Below are 20,635 nucleotides of genomic sequence, written 5' to 3'. Positions count from 1 at the left end.
GGAACCACAATCCCTACACCATGCTTCAATGGATTCTCTCATCCCAGCCCAGTAAAACTACATATTTTACACAGTCATAAGCAGCCAAAAGGGATCTATTCTATTCAATTGCAAATGATCTAGATAAGACTGAGAATAAGATACTGCACGGGACATAGCAGAGTTGGTCAAGTTGAGTGGAGATGAGTTTGCTATTTGGCACAGCTTTTTGCATCAATAAAGCAAGTAAAAGGTGTGAAAGATAAAAAAAAGGGTGAAAGTGTGAAAAGTGAATTGGCCAAATTGAGGTGCATATAAAGTTTTTGCTTTCTTTCAATTCACTAATGGGGCTCATTTGAATCAGGTGAATTGAGTTCTACTTTTGGAAACTCGGTTAAGAAGGGGTGCACCGGTCCTGGAGGTACTGCAATACCAGGTCAATGCGTGCAGTGGACAGAGCAAGATTTTTTCCATCTCCTTGTTCTAAAAATCCATTTAATATATGGTCCCCAGAGAGGGGACGTATCAGATATTAAACTGATAAGAACAGATTTAATTTTTTTTTTTTTCTGTTTATCAGTAGGACTTCAAAATAACAAAGGTGATCGCCTCCCGTTGCCTGGGAACCGTCCAGGCACAAGAGGGCTATGTGTCACCAGAAGGCGCACACACTTCCTCAAGGCCGGCAGACGTGCAATCCCAGGCACCTTCCAGTACCGACCAAGGTAGCGTCCTCCGAAACTACACTTGATCTTAGCCAAAAGGCCGAGAAGCTATAACCCGAATTGGTTACGGCCTTGAGTGGCACCCTGGCCTATACCGGACACATCTTAGGGAGAGGGAGACAAACCCACGCCTACAGAAGACATTTTGTCACCCAAGCCAACCCTTGAAAAGGCTGTTTTGCAGAGCAAAAACAAGAAGAATGGTGCTTTTTGCAGCCGCCGCCCACTGCAATGAATCTGAATAACTCCTCCTTTTGGACACAAGCACCTCCCCTCCCCCTTGCAGTCTTTCCAATTCATGATACAAAAAGACGGACGGACAGGACAGGACAGGACAGGCTGCCTGACTTTCCGTCACTGCCACCCTTTGCCATCCTTGCCCGTAGAAAGCCCTTTCATCATCCCCAAACCCTAATCTTTTCCCTTCCCTTCCCAGATGCGTCTCACTCCCTTTCATTAGGAAGTGAGCGCAGCCTTTTCTCCGTTCTGCACATGCGCGACGTTAAACACAAATGCGCAGGCGTGCGTTCCATTACCCTCACTGCATTCCACTCCCATACAGGAAGTGGGCGCAGCTATTACTACGGTCGCACATAAAAGAACCCACGGCCACCACTGCACATAGCTGACTCCACCACAGGACACCCACTTCTACACCAACGCAGGTAAGACAGGATCGGCACCTCTATGCTCCCGTTACAATCAGGCTCAGTCACCATGTGATAACGCTCTCAACTCTTTAGTTGCAGGCTCCCCTTGCTTCACCTCCACTGGCTGTGCTGCCATTTCCTCTCCCACCTGGAAGGTATACTTTATTCCACTATTTTCCTGTTTCTCTCTTCCCCCTTTTCCCATAACCTACTTTTATCTGCATTTGTGGGGTATCTATATGCTATTTACATCATAGTTTTATTCATTAATATGGAAGGGAAGAGTGCCCATGAGAGTGTTGAACTGCGGAGAGCAAGAGATTAAGCTGCTCCGATTTGCCACCATTGATAAGCTGTTCTCAGTAGATACACATGCTATCCAAACAGCAGCATCCACCATTGCTTCAGCCCACCCATTCAGTGACAGCTCACCAAGTCAGCCAGAGGAGTGGTGTAAGGAATTACACGTAGGCACTGACTCCACACCTTCACATCACAAGAAGGGGGTCTACAGGCTAGTGCAAGAATACGAGCAAGTCTTCAGCAAACATCCGCTAGACTTTTGAAGAATAAAAGGGGTCAAACACTACATCCCCACAAGTGCACACCCACCCATCAAAGAGAGATATAAGCCAAAACTACCTGCACATTACCAGTGTACCAAGGACATGTTGAGCAACATGAAGGAGGCTGGGGTTATCCGTGACAGTTGTAGCCTCTGGGCAGCTCCGTTGGTCCTGTTAAAGAAGAAGGACAGCACCACTCCCCTGTATTGAGGAATAGCTAGCTGCATTGAGAACTGCAAATTATTTTTCTACCCTTGATCTCACTAGTCGCTATTGGCAAGTGTCCGTTGCTGAGGCAGACCGGGAGAAGACCGCCTTTGCCACCCCGATGGGTCTCTGCGAGTTCAAAAGCATGCCCTTCGAGCTGTGCAATTTGCCAGGAACCTTCCAGAGGCTGATGGAATGCTGCTTGGGACACCGAAACTTTGAAACGGTACTGCTATACCTTTATGATGTTATTGTTTATTCTAAAGCAAACAAGATTTTAGGGTGTATAAAAAGGGAGATTAGATCCGGTGATCCCAACGTATTGTTACCCCTCTATAAATCACTTGTAAGGCCACATCTGGAATATGGGGTAAAGTCCTGAGCAGGTTGATAACCATTGGTTTGAGCATGGTAGGGTGTAGTGCGCATCTTCCTGCATCGGTAAAAGCTGCAGAAGTCCTTGAAGATTTCCGCTTCAAAGGCTGTGCCTTGATCTGTGAGGACTCTCTCTGAGTAGCCATGAGGTCTGCATAAGTGTGCTTGGAAGACCTTCGCTGCAGTATGGGCCATTAGATCTTTGACTTGTACCACAACCATAAATCTCGAGTAGTTGTCTACCATCGTAAGTGCATACGTGAGCTCGCCTCGATATTCTGCAACAAAACTCCCTTTTTCGATTTCAGTTTCAGCAAACACTCCTCTTCCTGTAGAAAATATTTATCATTACCTAAGACAGTCATTCTAATGCATGACAATATTAAGGCAATTTAGTTAAAACTTGTTTTAACTCACCTTTAAGGGGATTGATGTATTTCATGGTCAATCCAGGTTTGTCAGTGATGGCACTGACATAATGTATGGCGTCTTTTTCGGGTGTTATCCTTTGCCTTTTCATTGTGAAAATCCAGTTGCCTATATTTATAGAGGTGTAACAATACGTTGGGATCACGGGATCTAATCTCCCTTTTTATACACCCTAAAATCTTGTCCCAAGCAGCATTCCATCAGCCTCTGGAAGGTTCCTGGCGCATTGCACAGCTCGAAGGGCATGCTTTTGAACTCGCAGAGACCCATAGGGGTGGCGAAGGCGGTCTTCTCCCGGTCTGCCTCAGCAACGGACACTTGCCAATAGTGACTAGTGAGATCAAGGGTAGAAAAATAATTTGCAGTTCTCAATGCAGCTAGCGATTCCTCAATACGGGGAGTGGTGCCGTCCTTCTTTTTTAACAGGATCAACAGAGCTGCCCAAAGGCTACAACTGTCACGGATAACCCCAGCCGCCTTCATGTTGCTCAACATGTCCTTGGTACACTGGCAATGTGAAGGTGGTATTGGCTTATAGCTCTCTTTGATGGGTGGGTGTGCACCTGTGGGGATGTGGTGTTGGACCCCTTTTATTCCCCCAAAATCTAGCGGGCTTCCCACCGGTAACCCGCTCCCCAGCTTGGATGGATGCTGAGGGAGCCCCTTTTGCCCGCAGGCTCTGGCCCTGGGAACTGTAGCCTTGGCGGTGACTGTGCTTCCCTCTACGGTGTGAGCTGTTGCCTTCAATCGGGTCTTGACTGCTGGGAAACCCTGGAGGTTCCTGTCGCTAACGGATTTGACCGGTTTTACGGCGACTCCTAGCCTGGTCGGGGTCCGTAGGCCCTGCCGGATGGTGCTGGCTTCTCTTCACTCCCCGATCTGGTACCGGCGGGCCACCGCCCATCCCCGGTCCGTACGGTTCACTCCAATCAGCCTCTCCTGCAGAAGGTCACCACCGTCTGCCAACCTTGCTGAGTGCCCGGGCCACACACCCGGACACGGTCAGTCTCCTCTCCTCTTCACTTCTCTAACTCCAAAACTGATCTCTAATCTGACTCCTTTTCCCGCCTCCAGGACTGTGAACTCCTCGGTGGGTGGGATCAACCGCCTGGCCCACCCCCTGGTGTGGACATCAGCCCCTGGAGGAAGGCAACTAGGATTTGTGTTTAGCTTCGGTGTGCCTAGCCGGAGTGTAGAGTGTGTTGGTGTAGTACCTGTGACGACCTGGCTTGTCCAGGGCGCCACATTCCCCTATAGTAAAATGCAGACCGTCCGCGGGCTGCCCGTCCATCACCGGTTTTATTTTCACAACTGAAAAAGAATAAAACGGTAAAACATGTAAAAGCATCATAAACATTTTACAACGGTACAGCTTCCGCTCTTCTCCCACCCAAACAACCTGGCCCTGATGCTGCCCCTAAGAAGCGGGCAGCACCCCTTGACCCCAGTCCAGCACCAAGTTGCCCGAGCGGGTTCTGTCTCTTTCAGGGGGCCCACGTCCAAGGGGACCCCTGAACCCCCGGAGGATCGCCACCGGTTACGGTAGTGGTGGGCCTAGGCCATCCCTTTCCTCCAGGCCCATCCTCCCAAATCAGCCTCTCCGGAGGCGGTAACGGTGTCAAGCCAACAAACATTTTTATTTACATTGCACTAAGTTTGTGGTTGCCCTGCAAGTTCTCGGGCTTGTCCGTAAGCAGTTCCTTACGCAATGGTTGCACAGTCCCTACGGGGACAACAGTTGCCGGCAACGGCCGGTTTAATCACGGTTCAATCAGGTAAACTTCTTTGGTTGATCATCTTTACTTATCATTTAAAACTTTCAAACTGGTACACTCAACACATAAAGCCCCCCCCCTTTTAAAGAGTAGTTTCCCTGTACCTAAGTGGGGGTCTACCTAGGTTGGGGCGAGTGGACCTTCGGGGTCCGGTGTCAGTGGTGACAGGCAGTGGGGCAGAGGGAACAGTCAGTTCCTCCTCCCTGCTATCATGTGGGGCAGGCAGAGGCGTAGGGGAGCTGGGTACAGGTACATCCCTGGGCACTGGCTCGCGGTTAACCGTTTCCATCATTTCTTCATCCACGGGTTGTGGGAACAGTATCACTGGAAGGATCACCGCACCGTTCTGTGTAGGCCAGTCTGCTGGAAAATCACCCATCATGGTGTGGATTACCTCTTTTTCCTTCTCCACTGGACTGGGAACTGGAGCCTCATCCGCTACTCTCAATGCTGGTGGGCACTTCTTCAGGTGGTCTCGGGAAACCGTGGGCAAAGTCCCCCCCTGGTCACGGCTGATCTGGTAGGCCTTCCCATTCTCCCATCCTGTGGGCTGGACTACATACGGGGTTTTTTCCCATTGATCATCCAGCTTGTGGGCCCTTCTTTTCCGCTTCAGCACTACATCCCCAGGTTGGAAGGAACCGGCAGGCGCCTTCTTGTTGAAGCACTGCTCCTGTTGTCCCCGACTCCGGCACAAGTTCTTTTCAACATACTCCTGGACCTGTCGGTACTGTGTCCTCCGCCGAGTGTCCCATTCAGCTGTCGACAGGAGTGCTTCTGAAGCTTCCAAGCCCATTTCCAGATCCACTGGTAGCCGGCCGGGACGAGCTCTCATCAGGTATGCTGGAGTGCATTTCGTAGAGCTGGAAGGGATGTTGTTGTACATATCGACCAGGTCAGGTAGCTTCTCCAGCCACAGGTTCCGCTCTTCCAGTGGTAACGTCTTGAGGAGGCCCAGGACCAAGTGGTTCATCTTTTCACAAATGCCATTGGTTTGGGCGTGGTAAGGCGTGGTCCGGATTTTCTTGCAGCCGTACAACTGGCAGAATTCCTGGAATACCTCTGCTTCAAAGGCCGGACCCTGGTCGGTAAGCACCCTCTCCGGGTACCAATGCGGTCAACAGAAATAAGCCTGGAAAGCCTTAGCAGCGGTGCGGCCGGTTAAGTCCTTAACTGGGACAACCACCAGGAACCTCGAGTAGTGGTCTACGATGGTCAGAGCGTAGGTGTACCCACTTCGGCTGGGGGTGAGCTTTACATGGTCAAGGGCAACCAGCTCCAGCGGTTGGTGTGTAATGATCGGGTGTAGGGGTGCCTTCTGGCTGGCCTCGTCCTTCCTTCTCAATGCGCAAGGGCCACATTCTCGGCACCAGGCCTCCACAGATTCCCGCATTCCACTCCAATAGAACCGCTCTCTTAACAACATCTCTAGCTTCTTCCACCCGAAGTGCACTGCACCATCATGGTATGCTTGCAGGACGGTGGGCACGTTAGCCTGGGGAATCACCAGCTGGCGGATCTTCTCGTGAGTCTTTGGATTAATCAGCTCGCGATACAACTTCCCCTGGTGTAGGTATAGCCGGGTCCGTTCTTGCCACAGACGTTGGGCTTCGGCAGGGGCAGCAGGGTCTATCCCAGCAGAACCCTGTTCCACTAGAGTCTTGACCAGGCGGACAGCAGGTGCCTGGTCCTGAGCTTCCTGCCAGTCCTGTCGGGGCAGCGGATCCAGGTTCACCCGTTGTTGGTAGACGTGCACCTTCTCAGTGAATGGCCGGTGAAATGCAGGCAACTCGATCTCTTCGAGGTCATCATCCTCTGGCCCCTCTTCCGACAGGTGGGGCATCCGGGAGAGTGCATTGGCATTGACGTTGGTACGGCCGGCCCGGTACTTGATGGTGAAATCGTAGTTGGCTAACCTGGTCACCCACCGCTGCTCCAACGCGCCCAGCTTGGCCGTATCTAGATGGGTCAGCAGGTTATTGTCTGTGTACGCGGTGAACTTGGCTGCTGCCAGGTAATGGCGGAACCGCTCGGTGATAGCCCACACCAGTGCCAAGAGCTCAAGCTTGAAGGAGATGTAGTTCTCAGGGTTCCTCTCAGTCGGTCGGAGTTTTCGGCTAGCATAAGCTATTACCTTTTCCCTTCTGTCTTGGACCTGGGATAGAACAGCCCCCAAGCCCACATTGCTGGCGTCGGTGTAGAGGATGAATGGGCGGCTGTAGTCAGGGTACGGTAGGATTTCCTCTCCGGTCAGGGCTGTTCTCAGCTGGCGGAAGGATTCCTCATGCTTTTCTTCCCACACCAATGGGGCTACTAGGGATCTACCACCCTTGGTCTGTCCTACGAGGAGGTCTTGCATGGGGGCAGCCATCTTTGTGTACCCCTTAATGAAGCGACGGTAATATCCCACCAGGCCCAGAAACTGCCTCACTTCCCTCACTGTGGTCGGTCTCGGCCAGTCTTGGATGGCGGTGATCTTCTCGGGGTTGGGGGCGACACCTTCCGCACCAACCACATGTCCTAGGTACTGCACTCTGGGTTTCAGCAGATGACACTTTGAGGGCTTCAACTTCATCCCATACTTGGCAAGGGACGCGAACACCTCGGCTAGGTGCTCCAGGTGGGCTTCATACGTCTGTGAGTACACAATCACATCATCCAAGTACAGCAAAACGGTTCCATAGGCAGTCTTCTCTCGGTCTTCCGGTGCCACGGCCACCTGCCAGTACCCGCTGGTGAGGTCAAGGGTGGAGAAGTAGTTAGCGGTTCTCAGCGAGGCCAGGGACTCTTTGATGCGGGGCAGAGGGTAAGCATCCTTATGCGTTATCTGGTTAATCTTCCGGTAATCCACACACATCCGCATGGTGCCATCCTTCTTCTTAACCAGCACCAACGGAGCGGCCCAGGGACTACAGCTGTCCCTAATAACCCCTGCCTCCTTCATGTTCCTCAACATGTCTTTGGCGCATTGGTAGTGCGCAGGGGGAATAGGCCTGTATCTCTCTTTAATAGGGGAGTGTGTACCGGTAGGGATGTGGTGTTGAACCCCTTTAATCTGCCCAAAATCTAGAGGGTGCTTGCTAAAAACCCGCTCATACTCCTGTACCACCCGGTATACCCCTTCCTTGTGGTGTATGGGGGTATCATCAGTGCCGACATGTAGCTCTCGATACCACTCGCCTAACTCCCCCAGGGATGAGTGGGAACCGGCAGCAGGCGGTGTGACCGGGGGAACGGCTTCATGGATCGTGTGGGGATCAAGAGTGAGCAATTTGGCAAGGGTAGCGTACCGGGTGGTGCATGAATGCACACATATTGGTTTTATAATCTTATTGTATTACTTTATATTCTTATTTCACTTGTGCATATCTCCACCATAATCCTGGCTAAGAAATATAGCTTTTTTTGGGGTACACAGGTAGTAAGGTCTTCTTTCTATTTCTTTAGGGGTGATATAGCCTGGTGGAACTCTAGACCTCTAACATTATATATGCACCCTTTTTCTTTATGGTTCTTGGACACCTTATAACATTCTTCCATACATATATATCTTTCTCATAAATTATAAATAATTAGGCATTTTTATATATTTTATTTACATTTTCATAAATAACTTTTTACAAAGCATGGGGGACATTCTCACATACATATAATTTTCATGTACGCATTCTGAAAATTTACGCATAAACCGTACACACTCCTTTTTGTAACAATTTCTATAACTCATTCGCTGAACTCTCATCCCGGATATTCATTCTTACACCGAATTTCCTGTTATAACACAACATTCATGATTTTTATTCAATTTATTTTTACTTTTTAGGTTTATTAGTAGTGATGAGCGAGTACTAAAAAGCTCGGGTGCTCGAAGCTCGGGCCGAGCCTCCCAAGATACTCGTGTACTCGGCCCGAGCACCGAGCCCAATGTTATCCTATGGGAGACCCGAGTATTTTTGTGAAATGACCACCGGCAGCATGTAGAAACCCTAAAAATGGCACAAAAGTCTCCGAAGAGTGCTCAAATGACATGGCAACAGCATGGGGAAGACCCCTTGAAGCATTTATCACTCAAAAGTCACAGCTGTGAATAATTTTGTCCGCGTTTTACGCCATTTTTACGGACTCACCAGAAAACCTTCCAAAATGACACCAAAATGATTTTTCATAGCGGAAATGTTAAGGGCACATACCCAATAGTGAGATAGAGCTAATGTATGTTACTTTTTGAGATCAATACATGAAAGATTTTACGTAAAACATTGTGTGGCACTCCGATGTCCCTGAGAAGAGACGTACATAAAGGCCTCTGAGTCTAATGTGCCCATTTTGAGGAACTGAGTCTTTGTAGTATTTTCCTTTGCCAGGGCAGTCCAAAATTGTGAGGTTCACCAATGCCCCTGCATACAGACGTGCATGATGGCCTGTAAACCTGAAGTGCCCATTGTAAGGAAGTGGGTCTATTGTAGTATAGCCCTTAGGCAGGGCAGCCAAAAATTGGGAGGCTCCACGTTGTCCCTGGATAGAGACGTGCATGAGGGCCTCAAAACATTAAGTGTCCAGTGTCAGGAAGTGGGTGTATTATAGTATAGCCCTTAGGCAGGGCAGCCAAAAATTGGGAGGCTCCACGTTGTCCCTGGATAGAGACGTGCATGAGGGCCTGTAAACCTGAAGTGCCCATTGGAAGGAAGTGGGTCTTTTGTAGTATAGCCCTTTGGCAGGGCAGCCAAAAATTGGGAGGCTCCACGTTGTCCCTGGATAGAGACGTGCATGAGGGCCTGTAAACCTGAAGTGCCCATTGGAAGGAAGTGGGTCTTTTGTAGTATAGCCCTTTGGCAGGGCAGCCAAAAATTGGGAGGCTCCACGTTGTCCCTGGATAGAGACATGCATGAGGGCCTCAAAACATTAAGTGTCCATTGTCAGGAAGTGGGTGTATTATAGTATAGCCCTTAGGCAGGGCAGCCAAAAATTGGGAGGCTCCACGTTGTCCCTGGATAGAGACGTGCATGAGGGCCTGTAAACCTGAAGTGCCCATTGGAAGGAAGTGGGTCTTTTGTAGTATAGCCCTTTGGCAGGGCAGCCAAAAATTGGGAGGCTCCACGTTGTCCCTGGATAGAGACGTGCATGAGGGCCTCAAAACATTAAGTGTCCATTGTCAGGAAGTGGGTGTATTATAGTATAGCCCTTTGGCAGGGCAGCCAAAAATTGGGAGGCTCCACGTTGTCCCTGGATAGAGACGTGCATGAGGGCCTCAAAACATTAAGTGTCCATTGTCAGGAAGTGGGTGTATTATAGTATAGCCCTTAGGCAGGGCAGCCAAAAATTGGGAGGCTCCACGTTGTCCCTGGATAGAGACGTGCATGAGGGCCTCAAAACATTAAGTGTCCATTGTCAGGAAGTGGGTCTTTTGTAGTATAGCCCTTTGGCAGGGCAGCCAAAAATTGGGAGGCTCCACGTTGTCCCTGGATAGAGACGTGCATGAGGGCCTCAAAACATTAAGTGTCCATTGTCAGGAAGTGGGTGTATTATAGTATAGCCCTTAGGCAGGGCAGCCAAAAATTGGGAGGCTCCACGTTGTCCCTGGATAGAGACGTGCATGAGGGCCTCAAAACATTAAGTGTCCATTGTCAGGAAGTGGGTCTTTTGTAGTATAGCCCTTTGGCAGGGCAGCCAAAAATTGGGAGGCTCCACGTTGTCCCTGGATAGAGACGTGCATGAGGGCCTCAAAACATTAAGTGTCCATTGTCAGGAAGTGGGTGTATTATAGTATAGCCCTTTGGCAGGGCAGCCAAAAATTGGGAGGCTCCACGTTGTCCCTGCATAGAGACGTGCATGAGGGCCTCAAAACATTGTTCCCATTGCAAAGGAGCGGGTCTCCTGTCGTTGTAATGTCCATTCTGCAAAGAATGGGCGAAAAAATTTACCACTGGGGGTATACCTGAAACAAAGGCCTAACTCTTGTAACGGTCATCATGGTGGCGCATGAGGAGAAGGAGGAGCAGTCCAGCGATTATCCAAAGTCCAGAAGTGTGTACCCATGGGTGACTGGAGGTACATGGCAAATTCCCGTTACAAACTTTAAATTCCGCTCTCATTTGCTGGTGGTGTGGTGAAGTCTGGCCCAATCCAACCCTTGTTCGTCTTGATCAGAGTCAGCCTGTCAGCATTTTCAGTTGACAGGCGGGTGCGTTTATCTGTAATGATTCCACCTGCGGCACTAAAAACACGCTCTGACAAAACGCTAGCGGCAGGGCAGGCCAGGACTTCCAAGGCGTAGAGAGCCAATTCATGCCACGTGTCCACCTTGGATACCCAATAATTGTAAGGCACAGAGGAATGTCGGAGTACAGTTGTTCGATCTGCAAGGTACTCCTTGAGCATCTGGGCAAACTTAGGATTTCTTGTGGCACTACCCCGCACCTCAGGGGCTGTGGTACGTGAGGGGCTGAGAAAACTGTCCCACATCTTAAAGACTGTTCCCCTACCTCTGGCGGATTGGACTTGTGCCTCTCTCGGCTGTACGCCTTGGTTGTCCACTGATTCCTTACCTATGCCGCTAGCGTTTTGTGAGGGGAATGCTTTGCCTACTTCCGTGACTATGGCCTTCCGGAACTGCTGCATTTTGGTTGACCTCTCCGCCTCGGGAATAAGAGACATAAAGTTCTCCTTGTAGCGTGGGTCTAACAGTGTTACCAACCAGTAATGATTGTCGGCCAAGATGTTCTTAACGCGAGGGTCACGAGACAGGCAGCTTACCATAAAGTCAGCCATGTGCGCCAGACTCTTAACAGCCAGGACTTCAGTAGCCTGACCAACACGTTGACTGAACATGCTGTCCTCCTCCTCCTCCTCCTCCTCCTCCTCATCTACCCTGTCCTCTGGCCAGCCACGCTGAACCGAGGATATGACTGGTGTGCATGTCATATCCTCAATTTGGCCGGAGATTTGCTCCATGTCTTCATCCTCCTCCTCGTCATAGTCCTCCACTGCACGTTGTGATGAGACGAGGCTGGGCTGTGTGTTATCACCCACACCCACTACTGTTTCTTGCTGCAACTCATCGCGCTCCGCCTGCAATGCATCATGTTTGGTTTTGAGCAGAGACCGTTTTAGAAGGCAGAGTAGCGGTATGGTGATGCTAATAATGGCGTCATCACCACTCACCATCTTGGTGGAGTCCTCAAAGTTTTGGAGGATGGTACATAGGTCGGACATCCATCTCCACTCCTCAGGTGTTATGTGTGGAGTTTGACCCATTTCCCGACGGCTTAGGTGATGCAGGTACTCAACAACTGCCCTCTTCTGCTCACATATCCTGACCAACATGTGCAGAGTTGAATTCCAACGCGTGGGGACATCACACACCAGTCTGTGAGCCGGAAGATGCAAACTGCGCTGAAAGCCGGCAAGGCCGGCTGAAGCAGTAGGTGACTTTCGAAAATGTGCAGACAGGCGGCGAACTTTTACCAGCAGATCAGACAGCTCTGGGTATGACTTTAGAAACCGCTGAACCACGAGGTTGAGCACATGGGCCACGCATGGAACATGTGTCAGCTGGCCTCGCCTCAAAGCCGCCACCAGGTTCCGGCCATTGTCACACACGACCTTTCCTGGCTTTAGGTTCAGAGGTGTGAGCCAGTGATCTGCCTGCTGTTTCAGAGCTGTCCACAGCTCTTCTGCATTGTGGGGTTTGTCACCTATGCAGATTAGCTTCAGCACAGCCTGTTGCCGCTTCGCCGAGGCAGTGCTGCAGTGCTTCCAGCTTGGGACTGGTGTGGAGGGTACAGTGGATGAGGATGCGCAGGAGGAGGAGGAGGCTGAAGAGCATGACATTCCGGAGCTGTAGAGTGTGGGTGAAACACTGACTGAGGTAGGGCCTGCAAACCTTGGTGTGGGAAGGACGTGTTCCGTCCCTCGCTCAGACTGGGTCCCAGCTTCCACAATATTAACCCAGTGTGCCGTCAACGAGATGTAGCGGCCTTGCCCACAAGCACTTGTCCACGTGTCTGTGGTTAGGTGGACTTTGGGTGAAACAGCGTTGTTCAGGGCACGTGTGATGTTTTGTGACACGTGGTTATGCAACGCGGGGACGGCACACCGGGAGAAATAGTGGCGGCTGGGGACCGAGTAACGTGGGACAGCTGCCGCCATCAGGTCGCGGAATGCTTCTGTCTCCACCAGCCTAAAAGGCAACATTTCCAGCGCAAGCAGTCGCGAAATGTTAGCATTTAGAACTGTGGCATGTGGGGTGTTGGCAGTGTATTTGCGCCTGCGTTCAAAGGTTTGCTGAATGGATAACTGAACGCTGCGCTGGGACAAGGACGTGCTTGATGATGGTGTTATTTCTGAGTAGGCAACTGCAGGTGCAGGACCGGAGGAGGCTTGTTCGCAGGCAGCATGGACAGGGGATTGGCTCGCATGCACAACCAGCGAAGACGTAGCAGTGACATTAGCAAGCACTGCTCCTCGACTCTGTTGTACTTCCCACAAAGTCGGGTGCTTGGCTGACATGTGCCTGATCATGCTGGTGGTGGTCAGGCTGCTAGTTTTGGTACCCCTGCTGATGCTGGCACGCCAGGTGTTGCAAATGGCCTTTTTAGAATCATCTGGATCCAACTTAAAAAACTGCCAGACTCGGGAAGACCTAACATTTGTACAGGCACCTTGTGTCGTGTTGTTGTTCCGGGGAACGGTTGCCTGACTTCTGCCTGGAGCCACCACCCTGCTTCTTACTGCCTGTTGGGATGCTACGCCTCCCTCCCCCTGTGCACTGCTGTCCTCGCTCTGCATATCCTCCTGCCAGGTTGGGTCAGTTACTGGATGATCCACCACGTCGTCTTCCTCTTCCGCACCCTGCTCCTCCTCCTGACTTCCTGACAATTGTGTCTCATCATCGTCCACCCCTTGTTGAGACACGTTGCCAACTTCGTGAGAACGTGGCTGCTCAAATATTTGGCCATCTGTACATACGATCTCCTCATGACCCACTTCAACATGAGCTGGCGAGAGGCCAGAATGTGCGAATGGAAACGTGAACAGCTCTTCCGAGTGTCCAAGTGTGGGATCATTAATGTCCGAGGACGTGTACTCAGCCTTGTGGTAGGAAGGAGGATCAGGTTCTGAAATGTGCGGTGCAGTATCACGGCTACTGACACTTGACCGTGTGGAAGACAGAGTGTTTGTGGTGGTGCCAATCTGACTGGAAGCATTATCCGCTATCCAACTAACAACCTGTTGACACTGGTCTTGGTTCAAGAGCGGTGTACTGCTGCGGTCCCCAAGAATTTGGGACAGGACGTGCGAGCGACTAGATGTGGCCCTTTGTTGTGGCAAAATTAGAGCTTGCCCACGACCTCGGCCTCTGCCTGCACCACCATCACGTCCACTTCCTTGTTCCTTGCCAACGCCCTTGCGCATTTTGCAATGCTGTGCTGACGTGTATTCACTAGACTTGGGCGTTATATCAAAGTTTGTGCAAATTGTGCACCTGTACGCTGCCACCGACAGGCACACACGTGCGGTTTTTAAATGCAAGCACGGACGCACTAAGAACCTAACAGGTTTTAGGAGCAAAAATTAATGACGAGAACTCTGACACTATCAGCCACTGCTGACTGACGTGTATTATACACTACACTTGTGCGTTATATAATAGTTTGGTAAAAACGCACACAAGTGCACCTGTACGCTGCCACCGACAGGCACACACGTGCGGTTTTTAAATGCAAGCACGGACGCACTAAGAACCTAACACAGGTTTTAGGAGCAAAAATTAATGACGAGAACTCTGACACTATCAGCCACTGCTGACTGACGTGTATTATACACTACACTTGTGCGTTATATAATAGTTTGGTAAAAACGCACACAAGTGCACCTGTACGCTGCCACCGACAGGCACACACGTGCGGTTTTTAAATGCAAGCACGGACGCACTAAGAACCTAACACAGGTTTTAGGAGCAAAAATTAATGACGAGAACTCTGACACTATCAGCCACTGCTGACTGACGTGTATTATACACTACACTTGTGCGTTATATAATAGTTTGGTAAAAACGCACACAAGTGCACCTGTACGCTGCCACCGACAGGCACACACGTGCGGTTTTTAAATGCAAGCACGGACGCACTAAGAACCTAACACAGGTTTTAGGAGCAAAAATTAATGACGAGAACTCTGACACTATCAGCCACTGCTGACTGACGTGTATTATACACTACACTTGTGCGTTATATAATAGTTTGGTAAAAACGCACACAAGTGCACCTGTACGCTGCCACCGACAGGCACACACGTGCGGTTTTTAAATGCAAGCACGGACGCACTAAGAACCTAACACAGGTTTTAGGAGCAAAAATTAATGACGAGAACTCTGACACTATCAGCCACTGCTGACTGACGTGTATTATACACTACACTTGTGCGTTATATAATAGTTTGGTAAAAACGCACACAAGTGCACCTGTACGCTGCCACCGACAGGCACACACGTGCGGTTTTTAAATGCAAGCACGGACGCACTAAGAACCTAACACAGGTTTTAGGAGCAAAAATTAATGACGAGAACTCTGACACTATCAGCCACTGCTGACTGACGTGTATTATACACTACACTTGTGCGTTATATAATAGTTTGGTAAAAACGCACACAAGTGCACCTGTACGCTGCCACCGACAGGCACACACGTGCGGTTTTTAAATGCAAGCACGGACGCACTAAGAACCTAACAGGTTTTAGGAGCGACAATTGCTGAGAAGTCTGACACTATCAGGACTGTTTTAGACTGTGTACACCAGCCCCAGATATGATGAAGGCTGGTATACGGTCACCACTAGGAATGGCTATATACCCTGCCTGCCTGCCTGCCTGCCTGCCTGTATACTGCTACAATAGTCCTGACAAGGACTCTTTTGGTCACTAGCCTGTATTCCAACCTGGCTATACCCTGCCTGTATACAGCAACAATAGTCCTGAGAAGGACTCTGCTACTGTACTCCGACCTGGCTATACCCTGCCTGCCTGTATACAACTAGAATAGTCCTGAGAAGGACTTTTGGTCACACTGTTTGCAGCCCTGCTACGGAAATAGCTATAAAGGGCCGCAAACCTTTCCCTGAAGCAGCGACCCTCTCCCTGCACTGACTGTCTGGATAGCTGTGAGCAGAGCACAGCGCGCCCGCCGGTATAAAGGCTCGGTCACGCTGTGCAGGCCGGCCAATCACTGCAATTCCACAACTAACAGGGCTGTGGCATTGCAGTGGTCTGCCAGCCAATCCCTGCATGAGGGCTGGCTCTCAAAAGAGCGCCAACATGCAGGGATGAAGACCACGAGTACAGCACGAGTATCGCGAGATTACTCGGTCCCCGTCGAGTAGACCGAGTACAGTGATACTCGTGCGAGTACCGAGTAGTAACAAGCATGCTCGCTCATCACTATTTATTAGTAAAATGGCTTACACTCCCCTTTTTTCCACTTTTTTCTTCACTACTTTTATAAAGAAATTTTTCCTTTCTTTATTCTTAATGCAATTTTATATAGCAACACCACCATTTTTTGCCACGAACATAATTTTTCTTGTCCGTCATCCCGTTCACCCTTACAGGGTTGTGGACAGATGCACTTGTCACTACACTTCTAAGACTCAATACAGGGTCTGGAGCTCAATGCTCCCTTTTTGTTTTTTTTTTCTTCTTTTTTTTCTTTTTTTCATTTTGTCCTTCTTCTTCTTCTTTTTCTGATTTTTGTCTCAAAAAGCTGATGAAATTTGAAACACTATACCCCAGTGATTTTATAAATGTTTCTCAATATATCACTTGAGAACTTTTATGGCCGGTATTGTAACAGTTGACCATCCCGGCAGTATTTGAAATACAGCAGTCAGTCCTCTGACGTAGCTCCATATGTGTATATATAGAGGTTCTTCCTCCTTTGATTGCATACTGTTCTTTTTTTGCCCTGATGAAGGAGACAGTGATCTCTGAAACACATTGACCGGAAAAAAGAATAAAGAGATGAAATAATTAACATCAGTTTCCTTTGGTGACAGCGCGGCACGCACCCGATTTTCCTCCTATACGTTATTGCTCTTCTACTAGGGGCTGCGGCTGTCGCCATTTGTAACGTGCATTTAGGGGTTGTGACTGGCACAACCTTAATAGGTGAGTGCAACTACTATTAATTATTTGTTACCTTACCAGGTAAGACCCTAATTTGTGCGTCTGCTCCAGAGTTATTTCCCTGATTATTAATATCTGACAGGCAGTGATTGATCCTGCATTCTCACCTTCCTCTCTGTTGCACATTCTTATTGTTCCTATATGCTCTCTATTTCCATCAGACTTTTTTTGTCCTTCGGTGGGGCTCTAACATATGTGCACCATTTATTATTTATTTTTATGGATTCCTTTCTTTTTTCATGCTAGCGTTCATTATGCAGTAGTCATTCATGATATATCTTATATTTGTGAATCCATTAGGGCTCTATATGTCTGGTGCATCACATTGGGTCTTTTCAGTGCACAATAGGCACCTTTTTCTGTTATGCTCTGCTGCCACCTTATGGACATCCTATCAGTGATGCCAGAAAAAAATGGACATGTCTCCGTGCAGCAATCACGGACACGCGGGTACGCCGCACGGAGACACGTGCAGTGAAAAATCACTGATGTGTGAGCAGACCCATTCATTATAATGGATCTGCGTATCTCAGTGATTCTGTTATGTTTAAAAAAAAGCACAAACGTACCAGAATCACTGACGTGTGAAACAGGCCTTATAGTGTTTTGATTTATGTATGTATTATACAACTTCTGTGGATCTTGTATGAGTGACTTTTCTTCATTTTATTGGATTGTTTTAAAATATTGAAATAAAGTCACGCTTCCTATGCATCCTTTTGTATTCTGATTGGCTACTATAATACAGTTTTTAGGCACTGAGATCGATACCAGAGGCATGGTCTTCCGCTTACCAGAGGATAAGCTCAAAAGGCTAAGGGACATAATAGAAGGGTTTAGTGCTGTTAATAAGGTGGCATTAAGATAAATGAAATATATCTTCTCGGTCTTCTCGTTTTCTTGCTGAGTTGTGCCAATGGACAGAGTTTTTTCTAGACATTTGCTATTGGAAACTCAGGGAACCAAAGCTCCTGGATAGAGTTGAGTGCGGTTCGTGGTTCGTGGTTCTCCAGTTCTAGGCTCGAGTGATTTTGGGGCATGTTCTAGATCGAACTAGAACTCAAGCTTTTTGCAAAAGCTCGATAGTTCTAGAAACGTTCGAGAACGGTTCTAGCAGCCAAAAAACAGCTAAATCATAGCTTGGTTTCTGCTGTAATAGTGTAAGTCACTCTGTGAATCAAACTATTATCACATTTCAGTGTATAGTGTGCGTGAACAGCGCCTTCAGATCACTGCTGTTTCTATAATGGCGATCGCCATTTTTTTTTTTTTTTCTTGTCTTCCTTCCCTAAGTGCGCGCGTCTTGTGGGGCGGGCCAGCATGTCAGCCAATCACAGACACACACACAGCTAAGTTGACTTTGAGCCAGAGAAGCAACGGCATGTGTGATAGGATCTGCATGTCACATGTCCCTGCATTATAAAACCGGACATTTTCTTCACGGACGCCATTATCTGCCTTCTGCGTCTTTGGTGTCAGACATCACTGTCGCAGCTCCGTCCTCCTGAGTCCTATAGCCGATACAGCTGTATGCGCTGCATACACAGCGTTAGACAGCATAGGGAGAGCACTTTATAGCAGTCCTTTTAAGGGCTCAAACCGGCAGGGTCAGAGAGCCATAGGTGACAGGTCCTGCAAACAGCAACAGCATCTGTGGCTTTTGGACTTTCCTATAGTCCCACTAGTGCAAAGACATTTGCAGAGCACGTCTGCCTGCATTGCACACTCCAACTTTTTTAAACTAAGCAATTTTACTAGCAAACACTCAGTGTACCTAGTGGCATCCTATACGTGGCTATTGGACTTTGCTATAGTCCCACTAGTGCAAAGACATTTGCAGAGCGCTTCTGCCTGCGTTGCACACTCCAACTTTTTTAAACTAAGCAATTTTACTAGCAAACACTCAGTGTACCTAGTGGCATCCTATACGTGGCTATTGGACTTTGCTATAGTCCCACTAGTGCAAAGACATTTGCAGAGCGCTTCTGCCTGCGTTGCACACTCCAACTAATTATAAGTAAGCCATTATACTAGCAAACACTCAGTGTACCTAGTGGCATCCTATACGTGGCTATTGGACCTTGCTATAGTCCCACTAGTGCCAAGACATTTGCAGAGCGCATCTGCCTGCGTTGCACACTCCAACTAATTATAAGTAAGCCATTATACTAGCAAACACTCAGTGTACCTAGTGGCATCCTATACGTGGCTATTGGACCTTGCTATAGTCCCACTAGTGCCAAGACATTTGCAGAGAGCATCTGCCTGCGTTGCACACTCCAACTAATTATAAGTAAGCCATTATACTAGCAAACACTCAGTGTACCTAGTGGCATCCTATACGTGGCTATTGGACCTTGCTATAGTCCCACTAGTGCCAAGACATTTGCAGAGCGCATCTGCCTGCGTTGCACACTCCAACTAATTATAAGTAAGCCATTATACTAGCAAAAACTCAGTGTACCTAGTGGCATCCTATCTGTGGCTATTGGACTTTGCTATAGTCCCACTAGTGCAAAGACATTTGCAGAGCACGTCTGCCTGCATTGCACACTCCAACTTTTTTAAACTAAGCAATTTTACTAGCAAACACTCAGTGTACCTAGTGGCATCCTATACGTGGCTATTGGACTTTGCTATAGTCCCACTAGTGCCAAGACATTTGCAGAGCGCATCTGCCTGCGTTGCACACTCCAACTAATTATAAGTAAGCCATTATACTAGCAAACACTCAGTGTACCTAGTGGCATCCTATACGTGGCTATTGGACCTTGCTATAGTCCCACTAGTGCCAAGACATTTGCAGAGCGCATCTGCCTGCGTTGCACACTCCAACTAATTATAAGTAAGCCATTATACTAGCAAACACTCAGTGTACCTAGTGGCATCCTATACGTGGCTATTGGGAGGCCTTCCATTCCTTGTAGTAGTCTAGTTGCCCACCTTTGAACTGACTCTAACTTCTGAATGTCCTTTTTAAAATGTGGAGCCCAAAACTGGTTCCCATATTCCAGATGTAGCCTTACAAGTGATTTATAGAGGTGTAACAATACGTTGGGATCACGGGATCTAATCTCCCTTTTTATACACCCTAAAATCTTGTCCCAAGCAGCATTCCATCAGCCTCTGGAAGGTTCCTGGCGCATTGCACAGCTCGAAGGGCATGCTTTTGAACTCGCAGAGACCCATAGGGGTGGCGAAGGCGGTCTTCTCCCGGTCTGCCTCAGCAACGGACACTTGCCAATAGTGACTAGTGAGATCAAGGGTAGAAAAATAATTTGCAGTTCTCAATGCAGCTAGCGATTCCTCAATACGGGGAGTGGTGCCGTCCTTCTTTTTTAATAGGATCAACAGAGCTGCCCAAAGGCTACAACTGTCACGGATAACCCCAGCCGCCTTCATGTTGCTCAACATGTCCTTGGTACACTGGCAATGTGAAGGTGGTATTGGCTTATAGCTCTCTTTGATGGGTGGGTGTGCACCTGTGGGGATGTGGTGTTGGACCCCTTTTATTCCCCCAAAATCTAGCGGGCTTCCCACCGGTAACCCGCTCCCCAGCTTGGATGGATGCTGAGGGAGCCCCCTTTGCCCGCAGGCTCTGGCCCTGGGAACTGTAGCCTTGGCGGTGACTGTGCTTCCCTCTACGGTGTGAGCTGTTGCCTTCAATCGGGTCTTGACTGCTGGGAAACCCTGGAGGTTCCTGTCGCTAACGGATTTGACCGGTTTTACGGCGACTCCTAGCCTGGTCGGG

At 48.9% G+C, this 20,635-nt stretch overlaps 1 pseudogene; it reads right to left on the bottom strand.

Moving 5' to 3' along the window:
* Positions 1-378: 378 nt before the first annotated feature.
* LOC142257307 (U2 spliceosomal RNA) lies at positions 379-585 on the bottom strand (annotated as a pseudogene).
* Positions 586-20,635: the final 20,050 nt, after the last annotated feature.

The sequence above is a fragment of the Anomaloglossus baeobatrachus genome, chromosome 11 (genome assembly GCF_048569485.1).
Source record: "Anomaloglossus baeobatrachus isolate aAnoBae1 chromosome 11, aAnoBae1.hap1, whole genome shotgun sequence".
Lineage (NCBI taxonomy): Eukaryota > Metazoa > Chordata > Amphibia > Anura > Aromobatidae > Anomaloglossus > Anomaloglossus baeobatrachus.
This window is presented reverse-complemented; position numbering and strand designations above follow the sequence as displayed.